The 22,575-nt window shown below is 40.4% G+C and overlaps 1 long non-coding RNA gene across 2 annotated transcripts in view; it reads right to left on the reverse strand.

Annotated features, from left to right (window-relative positions):
• Nucleotides 1-807: 807 nt before the first annotated feature.
• The window catches only part of LOC128124869 (uncharacterized), a 67,623-nt gene continuing 45,855 nt past the window's right edge, over nucleotides 808-22,575 (reverse strand). Inside the window, exon 4 of one of the 2 annotated variants that reach the window (XR_008223015.1) lies at nucleotides 808-868. This is a non-coding gene — a long non-coding RNA (uncharacterized LOC128124869). Of the gene's footprint in view, nucleotides 869-7,453; nucleotides 8,106-22,575 lie in introns of those variants that run through there. The other variant, XR_008223014.1, reaches the window with a different exon arrangement.

A 22,575-nucleotide genomic window follows, 5' to 3' on the forward strand; every position in this document is an offset into this window, starting at 1 on the left:
GAATTAAGTTAAGCAACAATATTAATTACTTCTTTAGTTTTCAAGGAAATAAACACTGATTTTTAAAAATATACTCTATGTTTTTACATTTTAGGGTAAAATAAAAACAAGATGGTTTTCCATGGTGTGTTATCAAATTTGATTCCCCTCTTAAGCTGATAACTGCAATGAGAAGAAGAGGACTGGAAGAGGGTCTATATTCTCTGAGCCCTCTTGGTCCCTCTCAGGATGGACCAGGTGGAGTCTGCATGCCTAGTTAATTCAACCTCTTATGTCAGTAATTGCTTGAATTATTCCCTTCCCCACGGTCCTTGCCAGTCCAGCACCCTTCTCTCATGATCAGAGAGGCATGTTTTATCAACACTAATTGCAGATGCAGTAACTTCTGTATCTGTGTTCTCCTTTCCTCCTAGTGCAGGAATTTTTGGAGGGAAAATAGAAGAAAGACCATCTACAAAGTGACTGGCCATTTGGTATTCCTTGTGTGGGCAATACCACTCCTGTGCCCCTGACCCCCAAATTGATATTTCTCTCGAACTTCATAACTCTGTACCCAGGTTGCCTCAAGAGTCTCAACTAGTGGAGAGATTTTATCTGGGTCCTGTACCCATGTGAAGGTTAGCATCTAGGCTTACCATTGTATCTGCCTAGAAAAAAAAAAAAAAAAAAAACCAACCTTGGGACTCTGTTAAAGTTGGTGGATAGGGAGTCCAGTGAGGGAAACCAGGGGATGGGGAACCCATAGAATCCTTATCTAGGCTAACAATCAGAGAAGAAAATGATACATGTCATATTCCATGTACATACATTTAATCAAGGAGTAGACATAAGTCTATTTCAGCAATGTCCCACATAGTTGAACTTGTTCCTGCAAAGATAAGGAAGATAAACTTGAAGAGATTTTCTTCAATGGAAAAGCTTCTTTGTAATTGATCAGTTTGACTTTAAATACTGTAGACAACTTGTGTCTTTCTCTATATTGGTAAATTTGGATAGAGAGGTGACTTATCATACCCAACAGTTTAATTGCATACCCCTTTGTTCAAGTCTTCATGTCAAATTTTAACTCCACAAGTCATTGCCTGGCCCCAGGGCAAGTGAGTGCAGAGTTAGGAGTTCAGAAACATGATCTCACTTCTCCCATGAAATAAAGAGCCCCAATTTAAACACACATAAGCAAGGGGCATCTTTACTGGAAGGAAGCAGAGCCCATCTGTTCCAGCAGTTTATCTTGCTTCCAGAAGCACCCCCATATCCTCCAAACAGATTGGCATCTAAACTCTAGGCTCCTCCCTTGCAACAGTGCTCAGAATAAGCAGTTCCTAACTTAACTCTGTTACAAATGGGACATCTGGTGAACGTTGATTCAGAAATGCAGGTTGACATGGTGGTTGGGTCTGTGAGTTTGAAACTTAGTTCTTCAGCTGTCACCTGTGTGGTGCTGGGCCAGTCATTTCATTCTCCGGGTTTCCTTTGCAGCACTGCTGTGTTGATTTCATGGGATGATAATGTTTATCAATTCTTGATGTGTGTGTTCACACTGAACATATAGCCATTGCTCAGTGGAGATACCCTTATGTTACAGTATCACATGGCTCAAAAAAACAAAACAAAATGAAAATTGCTTATCAATTTTAGCCCCCAGTTAGACTCATTAATGTAGACCTGTTATGTCATGGGGCTTTCAACTCCCTTCTTTCCTCCCTACCAAAGTAACAGTATAGTTGTCATCAGCCCTAATGAAGCCTCCGACTCATGGGTACAAGTATGTCACCCTCTCTATAGACCTCGCTCTTTTCAAGGAAGGGGAGATACTACAGGGGAAGTGTAGTTTGTAGCTGATAAGTGGTAAACAGAGTGAGCACACATTGTAATTTCACCCATTTCTTGGGCATTTGGAGTAGAAACTGGAAGAAAGTGGAGGCTCCTTGAAATGTCACTGCCTTCATATGGACTGTGAGTATTTGAAAGGCCTGAGTAGTTATGCCCAAAGCCTGAAGGATAGGTTTCTCCCCTGTACTAAAAGAGGAGCTGGGCAGTGTTCTCCACCTGACCAAGCAGAAGACAGGAAATCAGCCTGTCATGGTAACAAATGTTTAAACCCATGCGTCCTATTAGTTTTTTTATTTGTTGGTTTTGTCAACTTGACACATGCTAGAGTTATCTGGGAAGAGCAATATCAATTAATAAAATGCCTTTACCAGATTACCCTGTAGGCAAATCTATGGGACATTTTCTTGATTAATGATTAATGTGGGAGGGCCAAGCACACTGCGGGTGGTACCCTTCCTGGGAAGGTGGTTCTGAGCAAACTGAGCAAGGCAGGAGTGCTGTGGGATGTTCTGTATGGCAAATGTGTTGCTGATTAGTCAATAAATAAAACACTGATTGGCCATTGGCTAGGCAGGAAGTGTAAGCGGGACAAGGTGGAGAATAAAGCTGGGAAGTGGAAGGCTGAGTCAGAGAGACACTGCCAGCCGCCAAGATGACAAACAGCATGTGAAGATGCCGGTAAGCCATGAGCCATGTGGCAAGGTATAGATTAATGGAAATGGATTAATTTAAGCTGTAAGAACAGTTAGCAAGAAGCCTGCCACGGCCATACAGTTTGTAACCAATATAAGTCTCTGTGTTTACTTGGTCGGGTTTGAGCGGCTGTGGGACTGGCAGGTGAGAGAGATTTGTCCTGACTGTGGGCCAGGCAGGAAAACTCTAGCTACACAGGAGGATCAAGGTAGTGAGCAGCACTCCTCCATGACCTCTGCTTCAGTTCCTGCCTAGAGGTTCCTGCCCTGAATTCCTGTCTTCCCTTCATGAGGGACTATGACTGGGATGTGCAAGCCAAATAAACCTCCCTAAGCTCCTTCTGTTGTGGTCTTTATCACAGCAATAGAAAGCTAACAAACACATCATATAAATGTCCTGGATATATTTACATCCTTAGCCCCATAAAATTAATATATGCTGTTTGGAGGAAGTCTTTCTGGGGCACTAAAGGGTGTGTCAGAAAGAATTGTTTGCTTCCCGTGGCATTGTACTTCAAGAGGTCTCTGCTGTGGGATGTCCTTCTGTATGCTGTGAATGTGTGTTGCTTTCATTGATTGATAATAAAGCAGTTTGGCCAATGGCAAGGCAGAATAAGGTTAGGCAGTACAATCAAATTGAGGACAGAGATAAAGAAAGGTGGAGTCCAGCAGCCACAGGCAGCCACCGAGGAAGCAAGACATATAGACAATGAGGTAATAAGCCATGAACCATGTGGCAAAGCATAGATAAGAAATATGGATTAATTTAAATATAAGAGCTAGCTAGTAATAAGCCTGAGCCATCTGCCAAACATTTATAATTAATATAAGCCTCTGTGTAATCATTTAGGCAGCAGCTGTGGGATGGTACAGGACAGAGAAAAGCCTTCATTTACAGGTCTCTCCAAAAATACCATGATTAATGTCTTTTTCAAATTCCCCTCTTTTTCACCTTTTTAGACCCAGCTGTGTGAGTTGGAGAGGAAAGAATAGACAGTAATTCTAGGACACTCATGGTATTGAGAGCACTTAGTGACAGGTCAGCTCATTCAGTTTTTTTTTTTCCTGTGTATCACCCTCTCTCCCTTGGGCCAGTAATAAACATTTCAGAACTGACCATGTCAGATGCCTTTCCATTTTAAAAGTCATTTCCTTAATTACAAAACCAAACATAGTCACATATTAATCAGAAGCTACAAAATTGTCCATACAGAGTCCATCACCTTTCTTTTCTCATTCTACCCCACTCATTACAATTCAATTTATACAATTATATATATTTGTGATTTTCTCTTTTTTTATTTTATTTTTTTGGTTTTTTGAGACAGGGTTTCTCTGTGTAGCTTTGCGCCTTTCCTGGAACTCATTCTGTAGCCCTGGCTGGCCTCGAACTCACAGAGATCCACCTGGCTCTGCCTCCCGAGTGCTGGGATTAAAGGCGTGTGCCACCACCACCCAGCTTATTTGTGATTTTCTAAGCAAGTACCTACACATAATATTGTCCTTGTTTCCATAATAAGATTTTCCTAATAGTCTTCATCTTAATCTTTCAGTCAGTGATAAGTCCTTGTGGTGGTTTGAAAGAAAATGGCCCCCAAAGGGAATGGCACCATTAGGAAGTGTGGCCTTGTTGGAGGAAGTGTGTCACTCTGGGGTCAGGCTTTGAGGTCTCTTTTGCTCAAGCTTCCCTCAGTGTGACAGGCAGTTGACTTCCTGTTGCCTGAAAAATGTAGCACTCTCAGCTCTAGCACCACGTCTGCCTATAGGCCGCCATGTTCCCTGTCATGATGATAATGGACTGAACCTCTGAAACTCTAAGTGAGCCACCCTGCTGTGGTTACAAATTGTTATTGGTCATAGTCAATCTCTTTCTAAAAGAAGAAAGGTGGACATGATATAGAAATGTAAGCTATAGATATGATAGGATAAAAGGGTAGATTATTGACTCTACTTTTTGAAAACAGCAACAACTCATTTTAAATATTTTACATTGCTATCGATTTTAGTTTATTGGTACAAATTTAAAATTAATTTTGTTATACTATATGTATATTTCTACTTTTGTTTAAGGTATTATGTTTATGCAACTCGTTTAAAATTGTAATGTACAATTAAGAACTACAGATTAATAATTAGTCATGTATGATAATCAAACTTATAGTCATGAGGAGGAAGGGTAAGGTTTTAGCTCTTAGCTCTGACCTCTTGGCTTTCTTCTTTGCATTGGTTCTGTGTTTCTTATTTAATAAGAAGGTTGGTTACATCTACCACAGGCATTTTAGACACTCCATATGGAGTTTATCTTCTTCTTGGCAAAACTGGCCATTTGGGCAAAAAACTGTTCTTGTCTGGACTGCTTGACAGTATTTTATACAGACTGGACATGCAGGACCCATGGGAAAGTGACCACTAAACTTTGCCTAAACAGGGCAAGATGGTCCTTCAAGGTTCCTGCTTCACAGAGGAGACTGGAAGACATTCTGCAGGACACAGGCATAAGTAACTGATAAACTTTTCCAATAGGCAAGACGACCCTTCAAATTTCTTACTTTACTAAAAAGTCTGCCAGAGACTCTAGGCCTGTAGGCTGAAGATGGATGCCCTAACATTGCAGAGGAACTTTGGGTTACTGTCCCAGCTGCCAAATGTCTTTGTCATTCTAGATTTTTGGAAGTTGCTTACAATGAATGCACTTCCTGTTTACTTAGGTATTATTATGTTCCTTCTCAGGTCTTTGATGGAGTTGAAGACTAGGCAGTTATAATTATAGTCTTCCTTAGTTATAATAAAAGATAAATTAGATATGAAACTTTAGACTCACAAAAATAGACAGATGATAGAGTATTTTCTTTAATTTTGTTAAATACAAATGGACTAGATATTGTAACTGTAATTCTTGCTTGATAACTGTTTTGTTATATGTAATTTTACTATGTTAAAGTTAAAACCTTCCTTTTTGATTAGACAGAAAAGGGGAAGTGCTGTGGGATGTCTTTCTGTATGCTGTGAATATGTGTTGCTCTGATTGGTTGATAAATAAAGCTGTTTGGCCAATGGCGAGGCAGAATTAGGTTAGGCAGTACATGCAAACTGGAAAGAGAGGAGTAGAAAGGAGAGTGGGGTAGTCACTGTGAGCCACAACCAGGGGAAGCAAGATGTTAAAGTACCAGTAAGCTACGAGGCCACCTTGCAATGCATACATTAATAGAAATGGGCTGAGTTAAGTTGTAAGAGCTAGCTAGTGGGAATCCTGAACCATTAGGACATACAGTTCATAAGTAATATAAGCCTCTGTGTGTTTACTTTGGTCTGAGTGGCTGCAGGACTGGGCAGGACACAGGAAAACTTCAGACTATACCCCCACCCACCCCCTTTAAATGTTTTTATATATATATATGAGTTGCCATGGTCCCAGAAGGACAAACATGGTAGGTACTCACTCATAAGTGGATACTAGATATAAAACAAAGAACAATCAGACTGCAACAAACAGATCCAGGGAGGCTACATAGCAGGGGAAATCCTAGGATGACTGTGGCTTATAATAAGTTTTGGTTTTACTCAATCACTGGGCAAACTTCAGTAAAACATTTCACTATTAGGATAAGAATTTGTACTGTATCAAGCTGATGATAGAAAAAATAAAATAAAATAATAATTTAAAAAAAACAAACAAACAAAAACAAAACAAACAAACAAAAGAGTTGTCATGGTCATGGTGTCTCTTCACAGCAATAAAAAGCCTAACTAATATAGTCCTAGATCCATAGTGATAGGTCTGTTTTTTTTAGTAGATGCATGCAAATCCAGAACATGGATATGTCCTAATGTCTAAAAATCAATCAAACAAACAAACAAACAAAAACCCTAGTCCATGCCTTGGCCTAGCATTTGGAAGGCTAAGGCAGGAGGATCATAAGTTCAAGGCAAGCCTAAATAACATAGCAAGACCCTTTGTAGAAAAAGAAAAAACAAAACAAAAACCAAAATGTTTCTTCAGCGTTTGGATTGCTTTCTCTATTTTTGCCATTGGAAATTTCTTTAGTAAATACCTTCAAATATAAATTGTACAGTGGCATCTCAAATAAGATGCCTAGAAATGGGAATACTGGATCAAAGGTTGTGTGCCTCCTATGGTCTTTTAGAAAGCACTATCTCTCTTGGATCAAAAACAGTCTTGCCTTGGCCTGCAACAGATGAGCATGTTTATTCCTCTACCTCTTTACTAAACTGAATGTTTCCATCTGTATGATTTCTATGAAACATTTCTTAAGATCTCTGTAAGTTATTTTAAATCCTATATAGGTGTGTGTATATGAATATAGGTACACAGGTGCCCACAGAGACCAGAGGTGTCTGGTACCCTGGATCTGGAGCTACAAGTAGTTGTGAGCCTCCTGGCATGGACACTGAGAACCAAACTCAGGTCCTATAAAAGAATGGTGAGTACTCTTAACCACTCTAAGTTTTCCTCTATGAAAGAGCCTGGCTTATCAATGTCATTTTAAATATGTCTCCAGAATAAAACTCAGGGCAGTCTCTGTATTCTGTTAAGTGTCAGGTACAGAGAACAGATTGTGAATGTTCTGAATCCTGCTTCTAATGGCAGAGTGTAATATAAGTTTCAATTAAGTTGGAGATTCATTGTACTTGAGTTTCTAGTCAATTAAAACTGGAAATCATATTTTCACAGGATCTATTTTTAAGTCATGTCTTTCCCTTTTCCTAGCATGCAACTCTTTTTTTGTTGGCTTTACTAGTCAAAGTTTTTGTATTTTTCAGTCCACGCACCCATCTGATGTTTTTATATCTTTACTAGAGCTGATGCATTGTTTTACTTTTGAAATCCTTTTGTACAACATATTAATCATCCTTACCGATTGCTAAAGAAATAACATAATCTTCCTTCAAAGGTGATTCTCTCTTGTGTATTCCATTTCTTTTTGATCTGGTCTTGGAAATGACTCTGAATCCACTTGTGTTTCTATCAAGCCCACAATCCTCTATCCAGGCCAGAGGAAATATTCTCTGTCCTTCGCCAGAGTGCTACCCAGATGAGCTGACTATCTGGATCCACTCTATAGTCCCTCTCAACAACCATGCTGAAGAGGAAGGCAAGATCAGCTGGCTGTGTGGAGTTCTTCTTTACTTTCTTGGTGGGAACATCCAGGTCTCTGGTTGTCACAACTTTCTCAGTCCTGAGAGGGTTAAGTTTTTGAAGTGCCGATACAGTTGCATCATTTCAAATGTGCTGTTAGGAGGCAATGAAAAGTCCTTCTCCCAGTAGGGACCCCATTCACGTCCCTCCTGCCACATTCTATAGCCACTGTTGTCACATTGTATGTTATGGTTTCTTGTATGTCCCCCCTGATATTCACTAAGGATGTGCATAGAAAACACTGCGGTGACAGGAATTTTTTCCTGCTTCTGGACTTACATAGTAACATCTTCAATGTTTTTCTCCATCTTCATCTTTGAGTTAGTAAGACATCTCAAGGATGTTTCAGTCTCCACCCATCGAGGTCTTTCTTCTTTCAGTTACACTTCTGTATCATGTTTTCTCGTTGATGTAATCACATCCTGCATGAAAGTCAAGGCTTTGTCAGAGTTTAAATTTTGTGACAGAGTATCTGCTCCCATTCTAAAATCTGGGCCTCCCTGGGCTCTGTGGCCACATGTGCTTCTCTTGTCCACTTGTCCATCTGTCTCATCCTAATCTCAACTGTTTTTCCAGCCCTTGCACAGATGTTGGTGGCTACAGATGGCTTCTCCTGGTTTTACAGAAAATGGGCTCTGGGGTCTGAGGAATCTTTCTGTTTTCCATGCTTTGGGTGGCTTCCAGGCGAATGGTAGAAGATGCTGACTCATACCATGTTCCTCTTGGAACTTAGCATTTTCTTCCTGAATCCTCACAAGCCAGCTGCCAAATGATGGGTTCAAAAAAAAAGTGCTGTGGAGCAGGAGCCAGCATGTGCCTGTAGTTTGAATCTTTTATGCCTTTAGCAAACCTGGGTAACAGTTCTTGCCTTTCAATATTGATGTTTTTTAAAGTATCTCATAGTATATATGATTGTGTAAATTTAAACCCTTTTTTCTTCTATTATTGTTATCTAACAAACCTTGGGTTTCATCTATTCATATGCTCATATTTCTCTACTTTCTTATCTGAATATACTCCTAATAGGTAAAAAAGGAATCAAATCATTTACATGTCACCCTGGCTTGCCTCCCACAGGTCCTGAAGCCTTGTGGTAGCTCAGGGTCACTTTCTATTTTGTCTGTATGTGACCCTCCTGAGAAGAGGGACTGAGTCCCAGTCTGTGCTGTGTCCCTGTCCACTTAGTGCGTTTCAGAGACTCGGCAGTGTTGAGCAATGACTAACCAAATGGAGGGCATCTAAGAGATCCATCAGACACAACTGAAAGAAGAAGCCATGGGCATGCACCACTGTAGGAGAAAGAAAGGAAAGAAGGGAGGGGTTGGTTATCATTAGGTTGTTCCTCTGAGGTAGTGTAAGAGCAGGCCTGGAGTCTGCTGTATCCTGGTTCCATTTAGTTTCTTCTGTGCGCTGGTTGGTGCATCATGATCTCAGGCCAATGAATGAACCTGTGTAGCATTGTAACTTCCTCCCTTCCTCTATGAGAGGCATTTATAATAACCAATCAGGGACGCTCCTGCCATAGTGAATGTACAGTGAGCTCACGGTAAGTCCCTCCTCTTGTCTCCTGTCACTGTTCTTCTTGCTTGTTGCTTAGACTTCTTGTTTTCCTTGATATTTTCTGTAAGCCTTAGCAGTTCTTGAAGGTCTCTATCTCGAGGATTTTTTTTCCCAGTAAGGGTATGGTCCCTTCACACTCCCTTGGATGGGATTCCCTCTCTCTAATTGCCAAATACTGTTTTAAACCCTGAACTCCTAGAAGTCCCTCTGCAGCCTCATATATGTGGCAATACCTGCCCTCTCTTTTCCCACCGGGACCATTAACAATTGCACTGTTAGCATTTTATTTTTGATAGCTCTATCACTGTGGGGCTGTCGCCTGTTTTATTACTCTGGCAGCAATAAAACAGAACCTATCCTATTATGAACTTTATGAAATCTGTATCCTGAAAGGTCACAGATGTGATCTCTGAAGTATTTTTGACCATCAGCTCCTAGGAGTAAAATCACTTTATGGACATCTTCCCGGAGAGTTTCAAATTAATCTTTCAATTGTGAGCATGTACAACAACAACAATAATAACAGAAAGTGCAGAACTAGCAAATATGTGTGTGTATACACACATGCATATCCATGCATTGACAGATTGCATACATGTGTAGAAATTCATGTTATGTGTTTTATAATACATACAAAATTAGAAGTTAGCATGATGTATTGACAATATTAAATATAGACAGATTACTGGATCTAACTCAGCTTCTTATCCTATGCCAAAATATTTTGAAACACTTTTTAAACATTCCCTGTGAAGGCCCACTACACCCAGGTTTGGCAAGGGATTTAGTTTAGAGAGAATCTGATGAGCTTTGTAGTTTACAAAATTGGAAGAAACGCTGATCAAAGAATTCAACCCTTGGAAGCTTCAAGTGCTATTCCAGCAGTCTTCATCAAACTGCCTTAGAGGACTCCATGCCAAGTGAAGCCTCTGGACTGCTATGCATTTGGTCAGCTGTATCGAGGGGAATTATGGGAGGAGATTTTCACATGCGGTCTTAGTGAGCTGTGGAAGGTGATGGCTCAGCTTTACGTGACTATTTTTGCTCTACAGCTTCAGATGCTCTGTGTGCCTATCCCATGGTGAGCACCACCACAGATGTGCACATTATTAAGAAGTAAGTCTTACCAAACAATGCATCCCAGATTCACAAAAGCTGCACAACAAGGTAAGGATGACAATACCTTGTGTTTATTTGATTAGAACCTCACACTCACCTAGGGAATTCACCAGGAGTGTTTGTCAAAAGCAGTGCTGTTTTCCCAGATCTGCCACAGTAAGTTGTTACAAGCCAGGCTGCTTAAAAGAACAATGGTTTGTTCTTCATTCTGGAGGTCTGAAGTCTGAAATCAAAGAGTGACTAAGACTCTGTTCCCTCTCAAAGCTCAAAGCTCACATAGAGAAATTGCCCTAAGTTTTTCAGTCTTTGCAGTTTTTAGTGCCCCATGATGTTTGGGGCTCCCAATGGCAGTACCCCCATCTCTGCCTGTCTCCACATGCCCTTCTTCCCTATATGTGTCTATGTCCTGTCCTCTCATAAGGAAGCCTGTCTATATTGGGTGTAACTTAATATGGCTTCATCTAAACTTGGTTATGTGGGCAAAACAATGTCCCATTTACAGTTACTGGAGTTTAAACTGAAACATAAAATTTCAGGAAGACACAACATTATCTATTATGACAACTAAAATATTAAAAATAATAACTAAATATCTTTTCCAGTGTCTCCCACATTTTCCCTGGGGAAAACTCCAACCCCTCTAATAAATACTGCCCTGATGTCCATGCCTTCCTTAATTAATAAATCCTCATTGATGGGCTCAGCTTTCCCCAGGCTTCCAGCCACTTCCGTTTCCCCATCCCATTCTTCCTAATGATTACCCATAAGCCTATTTAGAATTACTGTATTCTCACAAAAGACACATCCTTTGTCTGTTATGACCAAGCAGTATTTTATTGAATATTACCAAAAGAGGTGACATATGAAAGAATGGTTTTTATATTCAGTATTGAACTAAGGTACATTTTCACTCAAGCTACCTACTCTGTCTGTGTATATTTTTTTTTTTTTTTTTTGGTTTGTCGAGACAGGGTTTCTCTGTGTAGCTTTGCGCCTTTCCTGGAACTCACTTGGTAGTGTATATTTAAGATGAATGGTGAATCTGCAAAGATCTAGGGTTTTTAACTATACATTTATGTAAATGTATAGATGCATATATAAAATCTATGGCCAAATAACTTGTTCAAAATGATTAATGGTGATTTAGTTTCTGTAGATACAGTTGGGGAAGGTTATCTAATATTGTTCTCTGAAACTTTGAGCTCTAATTTTGGGGTTTGATGTTGACCTCCAGGGTGTCTTGGCACAAACTTTACATTGTTTTCCTGCAATTTCAGGCAATCACACATTGCCCTCTGTCAGATGAGTCACTACAAAATCAGTGAGTGGCCATCTCACTCCTCACCCAGCCACAGACACACACTGAGCAGCTGGGACAACCAATTCCATCCTCTCACTGACCACTCGGAGCTGTGATTCTCCGTCTTCTTATAGCCTTCCATCACTGGCATACACAAGGTCTTTCTGCATAGGGCTCCAGTTTCTCAGGAAATAAGCCCAACAGCAGATAAATGGGACCTTAGGAAATTCAAAACCTTCTTGACAGCAAAGGAAACAACTGAGTGAAGAGACAGCTTACAGAATAGGAGAAAAAAATCTTTGCTAGCCATACATCCAACTAAGGATTAATATCTAGAATCTACAAAGAACTAAAAATGCTAAACCAGAAGATGGGTACCAGGGAGTGGTAGTAGGACTATGTACATGTGTGAACATATAAGGAGACCCATTATTATGTATAATCAATGTATGCTAGTAAAAATAACTAAAAGTCCAGGAATATAGTAAGCTTACATATATCCACAGGAAACAAAGTAACCAACTCAGTCCATAAACGGGCCAATGAGTGACCAGACAGTTCTCAGATGCTGGGGCACAAACAGCAGCAAACACGTGAGAAGATGTTGAACCTCACCAGCCGTCAGAAAAACGGAAATTAAAACCACACAGATACTCCATCTCATCCCAGTCAGAATGGAGTCATTAAGAAAACAAAAGCAGCCAAACAGTGGTGGTGCACACCCTTAATTACAGCACTTGGGAGGCAGAGGCAGTCAGATCTCTGTGAGTTCAGGGCCAGCCTCATCTACAGATCAAATTCCAGGACAGCCAGGGCTGCATGGAGAAACTCTGTCTTGAAAAACAAAAACAAACGAAGAGAACAAACCCCACAAACATTGACACAGGTGTGAACTAAGTGGAATTCCAATGCACAGCTGCTAGGAATGCAAGCTAGCCCAGCCAGTACGGAAATCACTATGGGGGCTTCTCAGAAAACCAAAGAAGTTGATCTATCATGTGACCTGGGGACACCACTGTTCAGTGTTTACCCAAAGGACTCCACATCAACATATCAAAGACATACTTATGCATCCATGGCTACTGAAGTACTGTTCACAATAGCTAAGTTATGGAACAAAGCTAGGCATCCAACCACAGAGGACTATATGAAGGTGGCATTTATATACAATGGAGTTTTTTCAGCTATAGAGAAGAACAAAATTACATCATTTTCCAGAAAATGGATGTAGCTAGAGATTGTCAAGGTAAGCCAGTCTCAGAAATAGTGTCTCTGAATCATCTCCCATGAGGTTTCCAAATTTTTATAGATGTATGAAATCATGTATCCACACATGCTGTCAAAGTCTAAATGAAATTCTCTAAGGGATCAAAGAAGACTAATATGAGTGGGTGGAGACAGGAAAGGAATAGAGGAGGAATTTGGGCAGGGTATAAGACATACTTACAAGACAACATTCTTATGGAACACAGTACAGTACACTATGAGTATAATATATACACGTAAATCTTAAAATGAAAGACTTATTTTATATGTATGAACATTTTGCCAAATTGCATGTCTATACCATATGCATGCCTGGTGCCCATGGAAGTCAGGAGGAGGCCTCAGTTTTTCAGAACTGAAGTTATAGATAGATGTGAGCCACCATATGGTTGCCGGGAATTGAACCTGTGTCTTCTGCATGAGCAACAAGTACTTCATCCAAAATGAAAATCTGTGCTTCAAATTTGAACCATATATAGGTGTGTCTTCCTCTGACTTGCTTACCCCACTGCCTTCTGCAAAGTTTGAGCCTCTTCCAAGGAGCACATTGTATCAACATCTAGTTCCCCTGCAGCAATGGTTCTCAACCTGTTGGTCACAACCCTTTTAGGACCAAGGGACCCTTTCACAGGGGTTAAATATAAGGTACCCTGCATATAAGGTATTTGCATTATGATTCATAACAGTAGCAAAATTACAGTTATGAAGCGGTGCTGGGGGATATCTTTCTGTATGCTGTGAATATATGTTGTTCCCACTGTACGTATATACTACATGTATATTTCTACTCTTGTTTAAGATATTATGTTTGTGCAGCTCATTTGAAATTGTAATGTATAATTAAGAAATACAGATTAATAATTAGTCATCCATGATAATCAAACTTATAGTCATGTTAGTTAAGTTTTCTAGGTATACATAGATATATTTCAATTAGGTAGGTAATCTTCAAACACTTCTAAGATTTACAGAATATGGCATTTAAAATGTTTTAATAACATAATTTTTTTTCTTTTTTTTTCTGACTATGAGACATGTCTGTTCCTGGCAGCACCAATCTACTTCATAGAAGATGATGGGCATTGAAGAAACTCCATATGCAGTTTACTTTCATTGTGGCAAAAGTTAGCCACTGGGCAAGAAAGTGCCCTCTCATTGACTGCTGACAGTATGCTGTCCAAAATGCACAAACAGGACACAAAATAAAGGACTGCTGATCCTTTCCAAGACAAGATAGGAAGGCTCTTTAGAAAACCCTGCTCCACAGATGGGTCTGTCAGATATGCTAGGCCTGTAGGCCAAAGATGGATGCCCCAACATTGTAGAGAAACTTTGGGGACTGTCCAGGAAGCCAGATATCTCTGTCATTCTAGATATTTTGGAAGTTGCTTACAATGCATTTCCTGTTTACTTAGGTAATATTACATCCTTCTGAGGTCTTTGATGTAGTTGAAGACTAGGTAGTTATAATTTTCCTTGGTTATGATAAAAGATACATTAGATATGAAACTTTAGACTCACAAACATAGGATAGATGATAAAATATTTTCTTTAATTTTACCAAATACAAATAGACTAGATATTGTAACTGTAATTCTTGCTTGATAACTGTTCTATTATATGTAATTTTACTATGTTAAAGTTAAAACCTTCCTTTTGATTAGACAGAAAAGGGAAAGTGCTGTGGGATGTCTTTCTGTATGCTGTGAATGTGTTGCTCTGATTAGTTGATAAATAAAGCTGCTTTGGCCTATGGCAAGGCAACTGAGAGGCAGTGGGGGTGGGGGGAATCAATCCAAGGAGAGAAACAGGAAAGAGAAAGGTTGAGTCTGGAGAGAGACACCAGTCACCACCAGGGGAAGCAAGATGTGAAAATATCAGTAAGCCATGGTCATATGGCAAAACATAGATTAATAGAAATGGAATTAATAGAAGTTATAAGAGCTAGCTAGCAAGAAGCCTGCCATAGGCCATGCAATTGGTATATGATATTAAGCCTCTGAATGATTATTTTATAAGCAGCTGTGGGACAGCAGGGCCGGGCAGGACTGGAGAAACCTTCTGACTACAAAGTGGCAATGAAAATAATTTTGTGATTGGGGGTCACCACCACATGAGGAACTGTATTAAATGGTTACAGCATTAGGAAGGTTGAGAACCACTGCCCTACAGCCTACCTTTGAGTGTCACAAATGAAGAGAACTATTAGAAGAAAATTTTAAAAAAATCCACCCAGGTCAATTAGATGAGTTGAAACAGAATCAAAAAACACAATATTGTTTTATTTGATGTGTGCCTATAATTTTCCTCTCATTTGGGCCCAGTAAAATCTATGGCTTGGATTACAGTTTTCATGTGGCCTAATGTTATATTTAAACCTCCTCAGGTCACTATGGGCAATGATAGGTTAGTGAAAATGGAGACTTGATGTAGTACACAAATTTCTGGAATTTAAAAAGAAGTCTGGTAACCAAGTTAATCCTTAGTATTTAACCTCAGGTATGCAAGGCTGAGGGTTAGGAAAAGAGGTCTTGAGTATGTCACTCTCCTTGGTAGATGTGGAAGTAATCCAGCATACTTTCAGGGATATATTATAGTGATGAGTATTTGGAACCTTACATATGCCCATATATGTTAGCAGGGTGAGTCTGCCTCTAAGAATTTATGCCAAGGGAGTGATTGCAGGTGTGACAAAAAGATGTACTATAAGAATGCCCTTTATAGCATTTTTTCCAAAAATTATATCTTGCCATTATAAATAGTAATATTATAAAATATAAACATCCATACTATTACTAAACAAATAGTGCTTTGCCCATAAAATGCCACTGAAAAGTTTTCAATAGTTTATCTCATGATATAATGCTTGCTTATGTTAAACAAAAAGAAAGCTTTCAAACAGCACTTAAACATTTACATCTGTAATTACATAAATGAAATAGAAAGAACATCCTGTAAGGTTAACTGAAAAAAAAAAAAAACCTTATCCAGTGACATTATGAAAAATCTTCTTTATTTTTACCACTTTTCACTTTCTCTACAGTGAATATGTAGTACCTTTCTAATTAAGACATGTACATTACTCTGAGTATCCAATAAACACCCTGTAAGCATGGCTTTTTCAGATCAGTCATCAAGGATATCCCAGACTACATATTGTTATCAGTCAGTTCCTTTCTCTATAATTGCATGAGCTTTCTTCTGGGGCCCCTTAAACTCGGTCACATCTGTTAGTTGTTTACATCCATCTGAGATTTAGCTTAGCTGAGCCTTCTCTGATTAGGAAGGCACTTCAGTGAAGACTGTAAGCATCTGGTCCTTAAAGCCCCTTTCTGTCGTTATGTTGGGAAAGTGCCCCACACCACAGACTTTAATCAACCAGGAGTACCGTTAACGTTGCGGTTTTTAGATCATTATAGTCGTCATCTGTTCTCACAAATCAACAAGACTTTGAACGGCCTCTGTCAATATTGATAGCATCTAAGTAAGGCAACAAGAGTATAGGTAAGGTACCAAAGCACATTCATGAAATTGTAGTGTATGTAACAGACACCGAAGGTATGTATGCAGTGCTAACTGGCTTGTGAGGTGCTGCTGTTTCTCTATTCCACCGATAGAGCTATGGCATTCAGATTGTATCACTGGTAAACCAAAAAGGCTTCAAATCTGAGAACACCCTCAACTTAAAGACACTGTGCTGGAGGTAAGATGTGCTGTATGTGTATATAAAAGTTTAAATGTCCCTGTAGCTAGGTCAAGGAGTTCAGAGTAATGCTGTCTTTTTGATTCAGATGTGGACTCAATGGTTTACGATCCATGAAACAGAATTTGGTACATAGCAATTGCATGCTGAAAGAGTGCTAGAGAGTCCACAAAGTGAAATGAGTTGTATGGCCTGAAGCAGCGCTCCATCTCTCCCTGGTCTTGCTTCCCTCATTGGCAGGCATGGAGTTTAACGCTGCTCTTTGGCTTTCATTCACTAAGGAGTGTTTGTGAAGCAGTTATTCTAATGCATCTAAGTCATGAGCCCCTTTAAATCACATTTTGATGGGCTAGATCCACAGTTAAGAATGCTTGCTGTTCTTCCAGAAGACCAAAGTTCAGTTTCCAGCATTCAAGGTGGATGGCTTACAACCACCTGTAACTCCAGCCTCCAACTTATATACACGGGACATTCATTCCCACAGACACAGATACATATACATAAATGAAAATAAAGTCAATCTTAAAAACAAATAAATACATCATTGTGGATTTCCCCATCATGATCTTGACGCCCACCCCTCCACGCCCCCTACCCCCTCCCAAATCCCTTATACCCCCACCCCTACCCCGCTCCTATAATCCCTCTTCCTTCTCTTCAATTGGACTCCCATAGCTTGGCCTGGTGCTTGGATGTGGGCCTCTGCATCAGTTTCAATCAGTTACTGGATGAAGGTTCTATGATAACAATTAGGGTAGTCACCAATCTGATTACAGGGGAAGGCCAGTTCAGGCACTTCTCCACTATTGCTAGGGGATCTTAGCTGGGATAATCCTTGTGGATTCCTGGGAATTTTCCTAGATCAGGTTTCTCTCTAGCCCGGAATGGCTCCCTCTACCGAGATATCTCTTTCATTGTCCCAAACTTGTGGAAGCTCACTGACACTAGACAGCTGGGGAGCCTGCTTGGGACCGAACTAGGGCCACTACATATAGGCAACAGTTTTGTAGCTTGGACTGTTTGTGAGACTTGGCAGTGGGACCAGGATCTATCCCTGGTGTATGAGCTGGCTTTTTGAAGCCCATTCCATATGGTAGGATGCTTTGCTCAGCTTTGATGCAGCAGGAGGAGCTTGGTCCTGCCTCAACTGAATGTACCAGGCTTTGCTGACTCCCCATGAGAGGCCTTACCCTTTCTAAGGAGTGGATGGGGATGGGTGGGTTGGGGAAGGTGGAAAGGGAGAGGGAGGAAGGGAGGAAGCGGGAACTGTGGTTGGTATGTAAAATGAATAAAAATAAATAAATAAATAAATAAATACAATAAATTGCATGTTTGAAACTCATTTGATTTTAGATTGTGTGGCTGAGAATGTCTCTCTTTAGAAATTATATATATTTACTGTGATACAAAGAACTTGCCACACTGAGATAGATACAATAAATGTGTCATAGTTACCTTTCTCTTGCCATGACAAAATACTCATATCAAAGCAACTTATAAATGAAAACATTTAATTTGGGGGGCTCACACTTGCAAAGGTTTAGAGTCCATGACCACTATGGTGGGAGCATGGCAGCATGCAGGCATGGCATTGTGCTGGGGCAGAAGCTGAGGAGCTCACATTTGATTGACAAGTGGGAAGCCAAAAGAGAGCTAACTGCAAATGACATGGTCTTTTGAAACCTCAAAGCCTCATCCCTACCATGACATCATGACACACCTCCTCTAACAAGGCCACACCTCCTAATCCTTACCAAACAGTTCCACCAACTGAGGACCAAGCATTCAAACATAAGAGCCTCTGGGAACATTCTCATTCAAATCACCACAAAATGTGTCTGGAAAACTCCTCTTCTTTATACCTATTTAAAAACCACAGAGGAAACCAACGCGGAGCAAAACTGTGCGATAGCGAGACTCTTGCTTTTCTTACTAAGAGGAGATTTTTTTTTCTTGCTATTCATATTACTGTCTCTCTAAGGTCTTTACTCTGAACATATCTCCATCCCTATAGCATCCTTCTTGATGCAGTCACTCCATATCAAGCAAATGACCCAGGGTGGAGCCTCAGAACAGTCTGACCACTCATTGGCATGCCAACCTACAAGTTAACTTAGTCAACCTGCACTGCCCGGACCTTGGTGTTTTCATCTGTAAAATGAGACAAAAATACATAGCTTGCTGGGATTTTGACAGGCTCTCCATAGCATGCCTGTTGTGGCTTCCATGGGTGTGCAGTAAATGCTGGTTTCCATCCTTCCTCTCTCTTCTTCCTCTTTTCTGTGCTCCAGCTCTCTGTAAGGTAAATAGCTGATGATTCGCAATTCATTCCAAGCAAAAGCATCTGGACCTTGAATAATTGGGAGGGATTTTAGAAAACCCACTTTCTGAAAGCAAGAGCCATGTGAACCAGTAACTTGATTCTGCTTTCTTCATCTGCTATGAGCGGAGCTTTTACAGGAACGCTAGAGACAGCTGGACAGAGCCAACTCTTGCTTTGTGCAAAAGGACAAACATTGTGACCAAGAAGAGGTCAGACTGAGCTAGCCAAGGGTCAAGGGTAACTCAGCCACAACCCAGTCATTTAGGCAAGCTGTCAGGGGATGGGCAAGTGCCTTTCTGTTCTTTTTCTCCCACTCAACAGCAACAAATTTAATTAAAAAAGGAAACTGATTAAAAATATGACTCTCTTGAGAATTCTAGATCTTGAGTGTATTTCTTTACATTTCCTATCTTTGATGCCCAGGCTACAGCAGCGTACTGGTGATGGGAACCAAATGGCAGAATGTTTGAGAAGCTGGACCTAGAGCGGGTCCTGAGTTAATGTTTGGCAGTGACACTGCCCTTTTCCTGTCCTCCACTGAGCCCATTTCCTACTGCAGCAAAGGACAGAAGAATGAGAATGTATGTCCATGTGTCATTTGTGTAGTGTATGTGTGCTGTGTGTGTGTGTGTGTGTGTGTGTGTGTGTGTGTGTGTGTGGTATATATGTATAGTTTGTATATTGTGTATTATGTATGTGTGATAGGTGTGGTATATATGTATGGGGTGTGTGGTACATACATATGATGCATGTGGTACATGTATGTGGTGTGTGGTGTGTGTGTGGTGAAAAATTGTGGTGTGTATGCATAGTATGTATGTAGTGTGTGTGTGGTGTGTGGTAGGTACAAACCTTCTGGTTTTATAGTCCGGGGAGGCTTATGGTTTTCCGTTTCTTGGCAGACTTCAAGAAGGGAGCCACATTTCAGATGTGATGAGGTTTTGGGAAAGATAAACAGAAAAGCATCTATCTGGTTGTACAGCCATCAGCACTAACAGGACTAGTGGAAGTTCCGTGGCACAGAAGTCAGAACCAGCCCAGTACATACATCAGCTGATTATCAGCAAAACAGCAGAGAGGATTCAGTGGAGAAGGGAGCTGGATCAGTACATAAATCACTTGCCATGCAAGCATGAGGACCAGAGTTCAGATCCCAACACCAGCCTAAGAGCCAAGTGTGGCACCCTGTCTGTAATTCTATCACCCAGAGACAGAGATGGGGGATTCTCCAAGCAAACTGGATAGGCAACAAGAGATCCTGTCTCAATATTTAAAACAGAGAACAACAGAGGAACACACCAGATGTTAACCTCTGACCTCCACACACATGAACAGACGTGCGTGTGCACCCCCGTGTGTATGTGCATCCACACATGTAAATATTCATGACATACATATACACGTGCAAAAAATGAAAATAGGTAAATTAAGTCATTGTTTAAAAAATGATGCTGGGATCATTAGAAATTAGCATGTAATTATCAAAAAAATTCCATCCATGTCTCATAGCATCTATAAAAAGTAAGTCAAAAGAGATTATACATTTATGTGTAGAATGTAAAGGCATAAAAATTCTACCACAACAACAACAATAAATTCTACAATAAAACATGAGAGAAAAAGTCATTGTGCCTTATGTTGATAAAGATTTAAAGATTTCATAGGAGCAATCCCAGAAATTCAGTGAAAGGAAAAAGGCTAGATGAGTTATACACAGATGTTTCCCAGTGCTTGGAAGGCAGAGGAAGGAGGGCCAAAAGTTCAAGGCCAACCTGGGATATATAGTGAAACTCTGTCAATCAACCAATTGATTGATAGATAAGGTAAAAGCATACTTAATCAAAATTAAAAACTCATGCCCTTTGTAGGAGAATGAAAACACAAGTCACACATTGGATGGAGCTCTTTGGGAAGCACAAAGCTGAAGACTAAAAAGGGCTAATGCAATGTATAAGAACTCAGTTAATAAAAGAAACAAAAAGAGAGGAAAGGGCATAGGCAGATGAAAATTCAGCCTGATCTGTCATGAGGAAATGCAAAGTAAAACCATGGGATATCCTGCACCTGCTAAAGCAGCTAAGAGAAAAACTGTTTAAGCCTAAGTGCTGGTGAAGACAGGGAGCCACGGAGAACCTGGACAGCTACTCTATAAAGGCTCAGGCATGTCCTTACGTACACTTAACATATGCCTCAGTAACCTCACACCTAGGTATTACACACAGTCAACTGAATATTTACTGTAGCTTTATTCACAATCACCAAAAGCTAGAAGTAACTAAAATGTCTTCTAAATGGAGAATTAACAAACTGTAGTCAAGGCACACAATGGAATAACATTCAATAATAAAATGTGAAAAGGGATGGGATACTGGAGATAGTTATATTAAAAGAAATAAGCCGAACTCAGAAAGGTAAATACCACATTTTCTCTCATCTGAAGAATCTCTCTCTCTCTCTCTCTCTCTCTCTCTCTCTCTCTCTCTCTCTCTCTGTGTGTGTGTGTGTGTGTGTGTGTGTGTGTGTGTGTGTGTGTGTGTAACACATATATAAACTCGTTGGACATTAAAGGAGAAAGGAAACATACAGGGAGAGGGAATAGGGAAAGGGGGAGCAGAATGTATGTGTCATGAATGCCGAAGGACGGCTGGGAGGGGAGGCGGTTAGTGGGGAAATAAAAGTAAAGTGTAACAGTGGATATGCATGGAAATATTGCAATGAAACCCATTTCTTTTTATGCTAACTAAAAATGAATTTAAAAAATCAATTAAAAAAAAAAAACAGGACTAAAGCCCTGGTACTGATCATCATTTAGGTGAGTCTGAGATATATTGTACTCAACGAAAAAGGTCTGACAAGATCACCAACTGACTTCATTTTTATATCATTCTAACAAAGGAAGATGTGCATGTGAGTAGGGCCCCAAATGTCAGAATGGAGACGGGTAGGGCAGATGTGCGCATAGAACTTTCCAGAACAACAGTACGGTCTTGGGCAGCATGAGCCATTGGCTAGCAAACAGTGAGTTGAAGCTTTAGTCCCTCCTAAGACAGGGGAAGCAAAAGGGTCTCTCAGAGGATGAGAATCTGGATCACTGGCTCAGATATGATTTAGACTGTGCATAATCAAACTCGCTAAATATAGTGGCCAGAAATAGATGCAAGGCTGCCCATAAAACCTCCAGGGAGAGCACTGGGATGGGAGTGGAAGGGGCAGAGGATGGGAAAGGGAATACCGCAAAGCCTGTCTGCTGGTGGCTTTGGTTAGGATTAGCTCTTCACTCCTTCCCTGTCATAGAGTCCTCTAGCAGTCACAAGCCAGGCAGGGAGGATAATGAGACTCAGCGAAGCCCATCTGCATGTGAGTTCATAAGCCACCTTGCCTGCATTTTCAATAGATGAAACCGTAAACTTTGCATCCTATACTGAACAAACTGTTTCTTGGGGCTTCGTAGACTGGTTTCTTATAGCTTCAAATATTTTCCTAAAAACCGTTTGTCATTTTATCTTTAGAGTAGCCTCCTCCCCAACTACCCACCCAGGTCTGCAAAGGATGTGCTCTGTCTCCAGAGGATACCCAAAATCCTGGAGAGCATCAAGCCCTACAAACTCAGCACCCGACTAG

Source organism: Peromyscus californicus, unplaced genomic scaffold (genome assembly GCF_007827085.1).
Source record: "Peromyscus californicus insignis strain IS unplaced genomic scaffold, ASM782708v3 Scaffold_4__1_contigs__length_199733344, whole genome shotgun sequence".
Taxonomy (NCBI): Eukaryota; Metazoa; Chordata; class Mammalia; order Rodentia; family Cricetidae; genus Peromyscus; species Peromyscus californicus.